Source organism: Salmo salar, chromosome 28 (genome assembly GCF_965601325.2).
Source record: "Salmo salar chromosome 28, fSalSal1, whole genome shotgun sequence".
NCBI lineage: Eukaryota > Metazoa > Chordata > Actinopteri > Salmoniformes > Salmonidae > Salmo > Salmo salar.
This window is the reverse complement of record NC_138318.1, coordinates 20350717-20362463: the sequence shown is the minus strand read 5'-3', so window position 1 is coordinate 20362463 and position 11747 is coordinate 20350717.

The window sequence follows — 11747 nt, the reverse complement described above, 5'->3', positions numbered from 1 at the left end:
CATTGATTGTTTCAATTTCATTTAATGCATGGGATGGTTTATCCTGATTCAATAGCAGAAACCTATAATAATTTCATCTGAAGTTAATACCCTATTGTCATAACCCTAGATAGTTTACAATAGGAATTCTTATTGGAGATGTCCTTCTCACCTAACATCCCATGCTGCTGAGATACTCTGCATAAGTTAATATTGTGAGAGTCATATTCGAGCCTGGTGAGAGGGTTACAAGTAGAATATACGGAGCGTAGAGGTTGGTAATGTTCTCTAGTTGCGCCGTGATTGCCTCAGTGTTTTGTCACTCATGGGGACACTACATCACTGCGAAATCTACGGGGAGAGCTCGGAAATTCAAGCCCCTTGGGTGCTGCAATAAAGTTACATTAGAAGTGCCCATGCAAGAAGGCTCAAGGTCATTGCCCACAGATAAAATGACGTCAAATCACGTTATATCGACAGTAGCTTTGATTGGACTGATCATGTCAACATCATACTTTCAAAATCTTAGCTAGCAAGCTAGCAGTTATCATCATGAATCAAGTCGACAATCTACTGGCAAATCCTTTTCAATCCTTGTCATATGAAGAACAATTATGAAGAGAAATTATAGATAAAAGGTATTGGTGCTCATCGGCCATTGGACATAAACATTACACAACATGTTAGAAATTGCAATTTTAACAATTAATGGTTTGGAAGGAATCAGTGGCTAACTGCAAGCATTGCAAAGCAATCACTAGCCTCCTATTCAGTGGAGTGGATATGTGGTCCAAGTCTGGGTTTAAGGGTCTCTTTTCCTAGCTTAAAAGGATAAACATTCAACATTGGCCAAGCATGACTTCTCCTGCTTACAAAACAACTGGAAACTCGGAACTGGGAAATCTCAGACTTCAGTGAGTTAAGGATTGCCTCTTATCCGCTCGTCGTCCCCTTATGCCATAGTTTGTACATTTCAATTGTCAGTACAAACCACATTTGTTTAAGCAAGTCAGCCATATCAGCTATGTTTTTTTTAAAGGCAGTAAATGATGCTGATTGAACTGTTTCACTGCCAGACAAGGCTCTGCTGATAGCCCGGTGTAACAGTGGTAATGTGTTGGAACTGCTGTTGGGACTCTGCTGTTGGGACAGCTTTATGTAGGCCCTAACAGTTTGTGGGCACTATTTGTCACTAGGCCCTAACAGTTTGTGGGCACCATTAGATTGTTTTGTGTTGTGCAGTGTCTTTGCTGGCATCTAAAACATTATTTTTGAGTTTGCCCCACCAATATTTACATGCTAAAATCACAACTGGACGCACCCCTCCCCTTCTTGTTGCGCTGTGGGATTCCCAAATAGGCATAGGCCTAAGGCACCTATGATTTGTAGCAATCCACAGCTATCTTTTAAAAAGAAAATAAGCTAATGATCCTCTGTGGCTAAGTCATGCTCTCTGGTGAAGTATTGTGAATGTTTTTATTTAGACAGGAGTAATTATATAATTTTGACAAAACATAATTTTATTTTAGGGGAAGCCAGCATCCTAACAGTGCACTGTGCACCCACCAACATTCCAATTCGCAAGAGGCTGAAACCAGAGATCTGTATATAATGACGAGATGGTTATGTCTCCGCCCTAACAATGGAAGTCGTCCCAAAGGTGGGAAGGCAGGCAACAAGCTTAGGTCTGCATATTATGCCCATAGAAACGCGTTGGGCTTATTCTGGACAGGTTTTGGCAAAAGTGAGCCTTCTTGCGTCACCTCTTTCTCTCTGCTGAAACTCATTTCAATGTCAATTTAAGGGCTTTATTGGCATGGGAAACATATGTTTACATTGCCAAAGCAAGTGAAATAGATAAACAAAAGTGAAATAAAAAATAACAAATTAAGAGCTGTCATGGCTGTCTGAAGAATCGGACCAAAGCGCAGCGTGTGTATCGTTCCACATTTTATTTTCACTGTGAAACTATGCAAGATATACAAATAAACGAAAGAACAAAAACAAACCGTGACGAAGAGGTGCAACATACACTAACTCAAAAACAATCTCCCACAAAACCAGTTGGGAAAAACAACTACTTAAGTATGATCTCCAATTAGAGACAACGATGACCAGCTGCCTCTAATTGGAGATCTCCCCCCCCCAAAAAAAGAAATACAAAAACTAGAACATAACATAGAAAATCGAAACTAGAAAACACCCCTGTCACGCCCTGACCTACTCTACCATAGAAAACAGCTTTCTATGGTCAGGACGTGACAGTAAAAGGGTTAGGGTGGGTGACTAATGTCGGTGGCGGCTCTGGACTGCGGGCCGTCTCAGAAGGTTCCGGACTGCAGGCCGTCTCAGAAGGTTCCGGACTGTGAATGCGCACTGGAGGCCTGATGCGTGGGGCTGGCACAGGTGGCGCCGGACTGGTAACACGCACCTCAGGGCGGGGAGCAGGAACAGGACACCCCGAACTGGGCAGGCGCACTGGAGGCCTGATGCATGGGGCTGGCACAGGTGGCGCCGGACTGGTAACACACACCTCAGGGCGAGTGAAGGAACAGGACACCCCGGACTGGGCAGGCACACTGGAGGCCTGATGCGTGGGGCCGGCACAGGTGGCGCCAGACTGGAAACACGCACCTCAGGGCGAGTGCGAGGAGCAGTAACAGGTCGTACTGGGCTGTGGAGGCGCACTAGAGGTCTGGAGCGTAGGGCTGGCACAATCCGTGCTGGCTGGATGCTCACTTTAGCCCAGCAAGTGCGGGGCACTGGCACAGGACGCACTGGGCTGTGAATGCGCACTGGAGACACCATGCGTATCACCGCAAAACCTGGTGCCTGACAGGTGTCGTGTCTTTGGGCTACCATTAAACTGAAGACATGTTTATCAATTAACTCCCTGTAATTATTATCACGCGATCAAACTGATTAATCGTTTAATTGTAATTAACTAGGAGATCGGGGCACCAAGGAAAATATTCAGATTACAAAGTTATAATTTTCCTAATATAACTTTCCTATATTATAACATTATATATTATATTCTATTATAGTATAGGCCGATTATCTTCTGGTTTAAATGGTGTATTTTACCTCGCGTCCAGTCTCATTCCAAACGTCGTAAATTGTTGTATCTGCACGAACCCAGCCTTTACTAAGAGTCATCCATACATCAATTGTCTTAAAATCATTTATTTACTAAACTAAGTAATTCACAGAAAGTATACAAACAGTAATTATCGTCACAAAGAATTGGTAGAGTAACGTGCCCTAGTGGCTAACAGGCATGGCTGGTGTCTTGTTCAACAATGGGTCATAAAAGTTCAGCTGAGGAGGCATACAGAGTTCATTAGTATTAACAATTGACATGCTAAATCTTTTGCACATGAACGCTCACTCATTTGGGAACAATTGCAATCAATATATATTTACGCTCAGTGTGTCGTCGGGATCCTTGTTGGAGCGTCGTTCTGTTGGAGAGTTTTGTCCGTGTTCTCTCTCTCTCTCTCTCTCTCTCTCTCTCTCTCTCTCTCTCTCTCTCTCTCTCTCTCTCTCTCTCTCTCTCTCTCGGTTAGAATGGATCTTTCAAAGCGACATTCATTAATGTCGTCATAGAATGGATGTTTCGTTGGTCTTCACGTTCAATGATATAATTTCTAGCTGCAGACTATTAATTAATATCAAAGACTTGTTCTTATTCTGTCGATATCAATAGTCTAAAAGTTAACCACGTGGTATAGTTCACTTTCAGTAGAGTACTTGGATGGTCAAACCTATTGGCCAACTCGCAATGGAGTGGAGGCCTGGTCTGTTAGAAAGTAAATCAGGGTATAGTTTTATAGTGAACATAGAACAGGCTTGTCACATGACGCCTGGTCCTGTCTGTGTCCCTGGGGGCATGCCGATGACTGAGTTAAGCTTGGTACAGAAATACAATTCTATCACATTAACATCAGTACATAGCATCTCAATGTATTACAAATAGCTTTATCCTTATTAATACATTTTATACAACCATGTGGATGCAAGTCTCATCGCTGAGGCTATTATATAAACAGTTTTATGGTAATATGGCTATATTGTCTCTTCTGAGTAACACAAAATTGTACCAAGCGGATCAGTTCGTAGCTGGATTCTTCACCAATCTTCCATACCTTCTCCAGAACACAAATGTCGCTTGGCTCCCCAATTCTGTGAGTTGGAAGAATTTCCTGTGTCTCTCTATGGGCCATGTGGCAAGAGATTCTCCTCTTAGAGTTTTACAACCCTTTCACACAGGGCCTGGGTGGGGGGAGGTAGGTTGGGGGATGGTGCAAGGGGGGAGGGGGTCAACTGTCCACCCTGTACTCAAAGAGGCCAACGTCATGACACAGGTCACACGCTCCCCACGGTGAGTACGGAGAGTTGGCACAGGACGTACTGGGCTGTGAATGCACACTGGAGACATGGTGCATATAGCCGGTCTCATTTGTATCGGAACTTTAACACACTTCTTGGGATGAGTACGGGGAGCTGACTCAGGTGGCATCTGACGGCTAACATGCTCCTCAGGGAAAATGTCATACATACTACGCCAAACCAACAGCTCTCGCTCATCACCCCCCTCCACTATCTCACAGTACTCCTCGCTCAGTCACTCCCAATATTCCTCTTCGCTCTCAGGCTCACCCCTCGGCTTCACCGACCAACCCGTGTGCACCCCCCCCCCCCCCCCCCAAAACATTTCTTGGGGCTGCCTCTCGTGCTTCCGTTGTTGCCGTGCTAGTTCCTCGTATCGTCGCCGCTCTGCTCTCGCTGCTTTAATCTCCTCCTTCGGACGGCGATACTCCCCGGCCTGCCTCCAGGGTCCGTTCCCATCCAGGATTTCCTCCCATGTCCATTTGTCCTGACCACGCTGCTTGGTCCTTTGGTGGTGGGAGATTCTGTCACTGCTGTCTGAAGAATGGGACCAAAGCGCAGCGTGTGTATCGTTCCACATTTTATTTTCACTGTGAAACTATGCAAGATATACAAATAAACGAAAGAACAAAAACAAACCGTGACGAAGAGGTGCAACATACACTAACTCAAAAACAATCTCCCACAAAACCAGTTGGGAAAAACAACTACTTAAGTATGATCTCCAATTAGAGACAGCTACCTCTAATTGGAGATCATCCCAAAAAAACAACATAGAAATACAAAAACTAGAACATAACAACAGAAAATCTAAACTAGAAAAACCTCCTGTCACGCCCTGACCTACTCTACCATAGAAAATAACATTTATTAACACAATCATGTTGTCATTGTCACCAAGACCCATGCAGCTTCAGTCTTGAACTCCATTGTAATTATGCCATACTCTCTCTCTATAAACTCATGCTTCCTCCTCTTCCTAATAAGTACACTCATATTATGCCATACTCTCTCAGCAGAATAGTTCTGGACTGGGCACTCCACTGCCACAAAGCAGCAATTGTGTGACTGGGGCTGGGCTGATTGGCATTGCCACACTTGAACAACTCATGGGTTCAATCACGCCATGGGATCACACAGGGAATGAGATCACTTCTTAATAAACGTTCAGTAATTTCAATAGCAGCAGACTGCATCCAAATCTAACAGTAGCCTATGCACTTGAATTCAGCAGTAGTCTTCTAGTTAATACTTACTTACATTATAAATGAATGTTATATAATCCAGTCCATTGCTATGATCCAAAAGCAGAAATGTGTGATTTATGCAACAGGCTTCATGTAGGCCTTTTGTCGCAATTATTCTGTGCCCTTCATTCAGCCTAATGGATGACATGTAGACCTAAATCAGAGTTGCTAAATATAGAAAGTACAATGCTTATGAACCCAATCCCATTCTGACTGTGTAGGTGCCTCATATTTTTCCTTGTCAGCAAGGAAAAGTAAGCTTGATAATTCTCTGGAATGAATGATCTGTACCCTACTGTATCTGTCTGACAAAGCCAACACAATACATTACTTATTCTTTAAATTAACAACTATACAGATCATTAATAATGACATCCTGTAAGCATAGACAAGCTAGAATAGCTGTATTGGTATGGAGTGCATTGTACAGTATGAGGTTGATTTGGTAAGAAAACAGAGCCATCTAACGAGCCAAAGAACAATATAGGATTAAGGTGGAATCATATTACGCAGGCTCCGACGCCCGCCGCATGCAGCAGTGGCTGCAGTCTATTATGGATTGCAAACGAATACCCAGTCGTGATCTTCTCAACGATATCTCTCTACCAGACGAACTTAATGCATTTTATGCACGCTCTGACAATATCAACATCATACCGGGTGTGAGGGCCGTCACCGACCCAGAGGACTGGATGATCTCGCTCTCCGAGGCCAACACGATTAAGGTCTTTAATCAGGTCATCACCCGCAGGGCCTGACGGTATTCCAGGGGGCATTCTCAGAGCATGTGCAAAACATCTAGCAGGCATATTCACGGTCATTTTCAACATCTTCTTGTCCCAGTCTGTAATCCCCACGTTTTAAAATGACCATCATCATTCCTTTACTCAAGAACTCTAAGGCGTCATGCCACAATGACTACTGCCCTGTAGCACTCACATCTGTAATCATGAAGTGCTTTGAGAGGCTGGTTATGGCACATATCAACTCCATCATCCCAGACCCACTCCAATTTGCACACAGATCCATTGCCAATGCAATCTCAACTGTGCTCCGCACTGCCCTCACCCACCTAGTCAAGAGGAATATCTATGTGAGAATGCATTTCATTGACTACAGCTACAGTTCAACACCATTGTATTCTCCAAACTCGCCACTAAGCTTAGGACCCTGGGACTGAACACCTCCCTCTGCAACTGGATCCTTGACTTCCCGACGGGCTGACCCCAGGTGGTGAGGGTAGGCTATAGAGGGTGGTGTTGACAACCCAGTACGTCATGTATGCATGTCAATCTCTCCTGGCTCAAAGTAGAGGAGAGATTGACTTCATCACTACAGTACTTGTACTTGTGAGAGGCATTGATATGTTGAATGAACCGATCTGTCTGTTTTAACTACTGGCACACAGCCAAAACACCCATACATACCCCACAAGACGTCACTTCACAGTCTCCAAGTCCAGAACAGACTATGGGAAGCGCACAGTACTACATAGAGCCATGACTAGATGGAAATCTATTCCACATCAAGTAACTCATGGAAGCAGTAAAATTTGATTTAAATAATTGATAAAAATACACCTTATGTTACAGCGGGGACTGTGAAGCAACACAAGCACAGGAACAGACACATGCATACACACACGATAACTATGCACTATACACACACGTACACATGGATTTTGTGTTGTAGATTTGTGGTAGTGGAGTAGGGGCCAGAGGGCACACACTTGTGGGTTGTGAAATCTGTTTTGAATGTGTATATATGCCTTAATTTTGCTGGACCCCAGGAAGAGTACCGTAATTTCCGGACTATTAAGTGCACTTGAATATAAGCCGCACCCACTGAATACATTTTTTATTTATTTTGAACATAAATAAGCCGCACATGTCTATAAGCCGCAGGTGCCTACCGGTACATTGAAACAAATCAACTTTACACAGGCTTTAACGAAACACGGCTTGTAACAAAAATAAATAGGCTTTAACGAAACACGGCTTGTAACAAAAAATAAAAAATTAGCAGTAAGCTTTAGTTGTCTTTTTGCACTGAGTCAATTCCTCACGCTGCTGTTTCCAACGTCTTATCGACTCATTAAGACCAAGCTCCCGTGCAGCAGCTCTATTTCCTTTTCCAACAGCCAGATCAATTGCCTTCAACTTGAAAGCTGCATCATATGCATTTCTCCGTGTCTTTGCCATGATGAGGGTGACAAAATGACTACCGTAATCAGAATGATGGGAAGTTTGAGAGCACTCGATTTAATCTAAACAGTAAACAAAAAAGTTGTTTGACCTTAACCCGTTCGGCAATTTCATTGGTCTAATGAAAGCTTCATGCCGCCAAAAAACTGAGCACGTCACAGAATGTGTTTTTTTGGAAGAAAAAAAATTGAAAGCGGGAAAAATCCATATATTAGCCGCGTCATTGTTTAAGCCGCGAGGTTCAAAGCCTGGGAAAAAAGTTGCGGCTTATAGTCCGGAATTTACGGTAGCTGCTACAAATACACAAACACTCACTTCATAATTTGCTCAAACACACATAATATGCATAAACAGTTGAAGTCGGAAGTTTACATACTCTGAGGTTGGCGTCATTAAAACTGGTTTTTCAACCACTCCACAAATTTCTTGTTAACAAACAGTAGTTTTGGCAAGTCGGTTAGGGCATGTACTTTGTGCATGACACAAGTAATTTTTCCAACAATTGTTTACAGACAGATTATTTCACTTATAATTCACTGTATCACAATTCCAGTAGGTCAGAAGTTTAAATACTCTAAGTTGACTGTGCCTTTAAACAGCTTGGAAAATTACAGAAAATGATGTCATGGCTTTAGAGGCTTCTGATAGGCTAATTGACATCATTTGAGTCAATTGGAGGTGTACCTGTGGATGTATTTCAAGGCCTATCTTCAAACTCAGTGCCTCTTTGCTTGACATCATGGGAAAATCAAAAGAAATCAGCCAAGATCTCAGAAAATAAATTGTAGACCTCCACAAGTCTGGTTCATCCTTGGGAGCAATTTCCAAACGCCTGAAGGTACCACGTTCATCTGTACAAACAATAGTACGCAGGTATAAATACCATGGGACCACGCAGCCGTCATACCACTCAGGAAGGAGACGCGTTCTGTCTCCTAGAGATGAACGTACTTTGGTGCGAAAAGTGCAAATCAATCCCAGAACAACAGCAAAGGACCTTGTGAAGATGCTGGAGGAAACAGGTACAAAAGTATCTATATCCACAGTAAAATGAGTCCTATATTGACATAACCTGAAAGGTCGCTCAGCAAGGAAGAAGCCACTGCTCCAAAACCGGCATAAAAAAGCCCGACTACGGTTTGCAACTGCACTTGGGGACAAAGATCGTACTTTTTGGAGAAATGTCCTCTGGTCTGATGAAACAAAAATCGAACTGTTTGGCCATAATGACCCTCATTATGTTTTAGGAAAAAGGGGGATGCTTGCAAGCCGAAGAACACCATCCCAACCGTGAAGCACGGGGGTGGCAGTGTCATGTTGTGGGGGTGCTTTGCTGCAGGAGGGACTGGTGCACTTAACAAAATAGATGGCATCATGAGGGAGGAAAATTATGTGGATATATTGAAGCAACATCTCAAGACATCAGTCAGGGAAGTTAAAGCTTGATCGCAAATGGGTCTTCCAAATGGACAATGACCCCAAGCATACTTACAAAGTTGTGGCAAAATGGCTTAAGGACAACAAAGTCAAGGTATTGGAGTGGCCATCACAAAGGCCTGACCTCAATCCTATAGAACATTTGTGGGCAGAACTGAAAAAGCGTGTGCGAGCAAGGAGGCCTACAAACCTGACTCAGTTACACCAGCTCTGTCAGGAGGAATGGGCAAAAATTCACCCAACTTATTGTGGGAAGCTTGTGGAAGGCTACCCGAAATGTTTGACCCAAGTTAAACAATTTAAAGGCAATGCTACCAAATACTAATTGAGTGTATGTAAACTTCTGACCCACTGGGAATGTGATGAAAGAAATAAAAGCTGAAATAAATAATTCGCTCTACTATTATTCTGACATTTCACATTCTTAAAATAAATTGGTGATCCTAACTGACCTAAGACAGGGAATTTTTACTCTGATTAAATGTCAGGAATTGTGAAAAACTGAGTTTAAATGTATTTGACTAAGGTGTATGTAAATTTCCGACTTCAACTGCACAATTATACAGACTCTACACAAACGCACTCGCATACACGCCGCTGCTACTCTATTTATCATATATTCCGATGCTTAGTCACCTTACACCTATACATACTGTATCTATCTCTATCACTCCAGTATCCCTGCACATTGTAAATATGGTACTGGAACTGACTGACCCTGTATATAGTATGCTTACTTTCTCGTGTTTTCTTTTCTTATGTTCTTTTTCTACCTTACAGTGCATTTGGAAAGTATTCAGGCCCCTTCTCTTTTTCCACATTGTTACGTTACAGCCTTATTTTGAAAGGATTTTAAAAAATCTAAGCAATCTACACACAATACCCCATGACAAAGTAAAAACAGGTTTTGAGAAAGACCCTTTACAATGAGACTTGAAATTGAGCTCAGGTGCATCCTGTTTCTATTGAAACAGGATGTTTCTACAACTTGATTGGAGTCCACCTGTGGTAAATGCAATTGATTGAACATGATTTTGAAAGGCACACACCTGTCTGTCTATATAAGGTCCCACAGTTGACAGTGAATGTCAGAACAAAAACCAAGCCATAAAGTCGAAGGAATTGTCCATAGAGCTCCGAGACAGAATTGTGTCGAGGCACAGATTTGGAGAATAGTACCAAAACATTTCTGCAGCATTGAAGGTCCCCAAGAACACACTGGCCTCCATCATTCTTAAACGTTAACAAGTTTTGAACCACTAAGACTTTCCTAGAGCTGGCCGCCCGGACAAACTGAGCAATCGGGGGAGAAGGGCCTGGGTCAGGGAGGTGACCAAGAAGCCAATCGTCACTCTGACAGAGCTCCAGAGTTCCTCTGTGGAGATGAGAACCTTCCAGAAGGACAACCATCACTGCAGCACTCTACCAATCAGGCCTTTATGGTAGAGTGGTCAGATGGAAGCCACTCTTCAGGAAAAGGCATGACAGCCCGCTTGGAGTTTGCCAAAAATAATCTAAAGGACTCTGACCATGGGAAACCAAGATTGAACTCTTTGGTCTGAATGCCAAGCGTCACATCTGGAGGAAACCTAGCACCATCCCTACGGTGAAGCATGGTGGTGGAAGCATCATGCTCTGGGGATGTTTTTGAGAGGCAGGGACTGGGAGACTAGTCAGGGTTGAGGGAAAAATGAACGGAGCAAAGTACAGAGAGATCCTTGAAGAAAACCTGCTCCAGAGCACTCAGGGCCTCAGAATGGGGTGAAGGTTCACCTTCCAACAGGACAACAACCCTCAGTACACAGCCAAGACAGTGGTGGAGTAGTTTTGTGACAAGTCTCAATGTCCTTGAGTGACCCAGCAAGAGCCTGGACTTGAACGCGATCGAAAATCTTTGGAGAGATTTGAAAATAGATGTGCAGCGACGCTCCCCATCCAACCTGAGAGCTTGAGAGGATCTTCAGAGAAGAATGGGAGAAACTCCCCAAATACAGGTGTGCCAAGTTTGTAGCTGGCAAAATTTTAAAAAAAAAACAGTTTTTGCTTTGTCATTATGGTGTATTGTTTGTAGATTGATAGGGAAAATAAGCTATTTAATCCATTTTAAAATAAGGCTGTAACATAACAAAATGTGGGAAAAGTCAAGGATACTGAATACTTCCCAAATGCACTGTTATTTTTAGTATTACGTTGATTACTGCATTGTGTTTAGAGCTTGCAAGAAAGGTATTTCATTGTACATGTGCACATGACATTAACTTGGGGAAAAAAACTGATCGGCTGTCTTTTTATGCTTAACTGTGTGGAATTTTTAGAGAGGAGCATCTCTAACACTGCTTTGTGTGAATACCAGTGTCTAACAAGTCGCCTCAGGCTCCTTATGCGTGGAAATCTTCTTAAATTGGGTAAATAAAACGTGAACTGACTCATAAGTATTTTCCCACTGAAAAAGCTCCTATAGTGACAGACAACATAGAATGTGAAATAA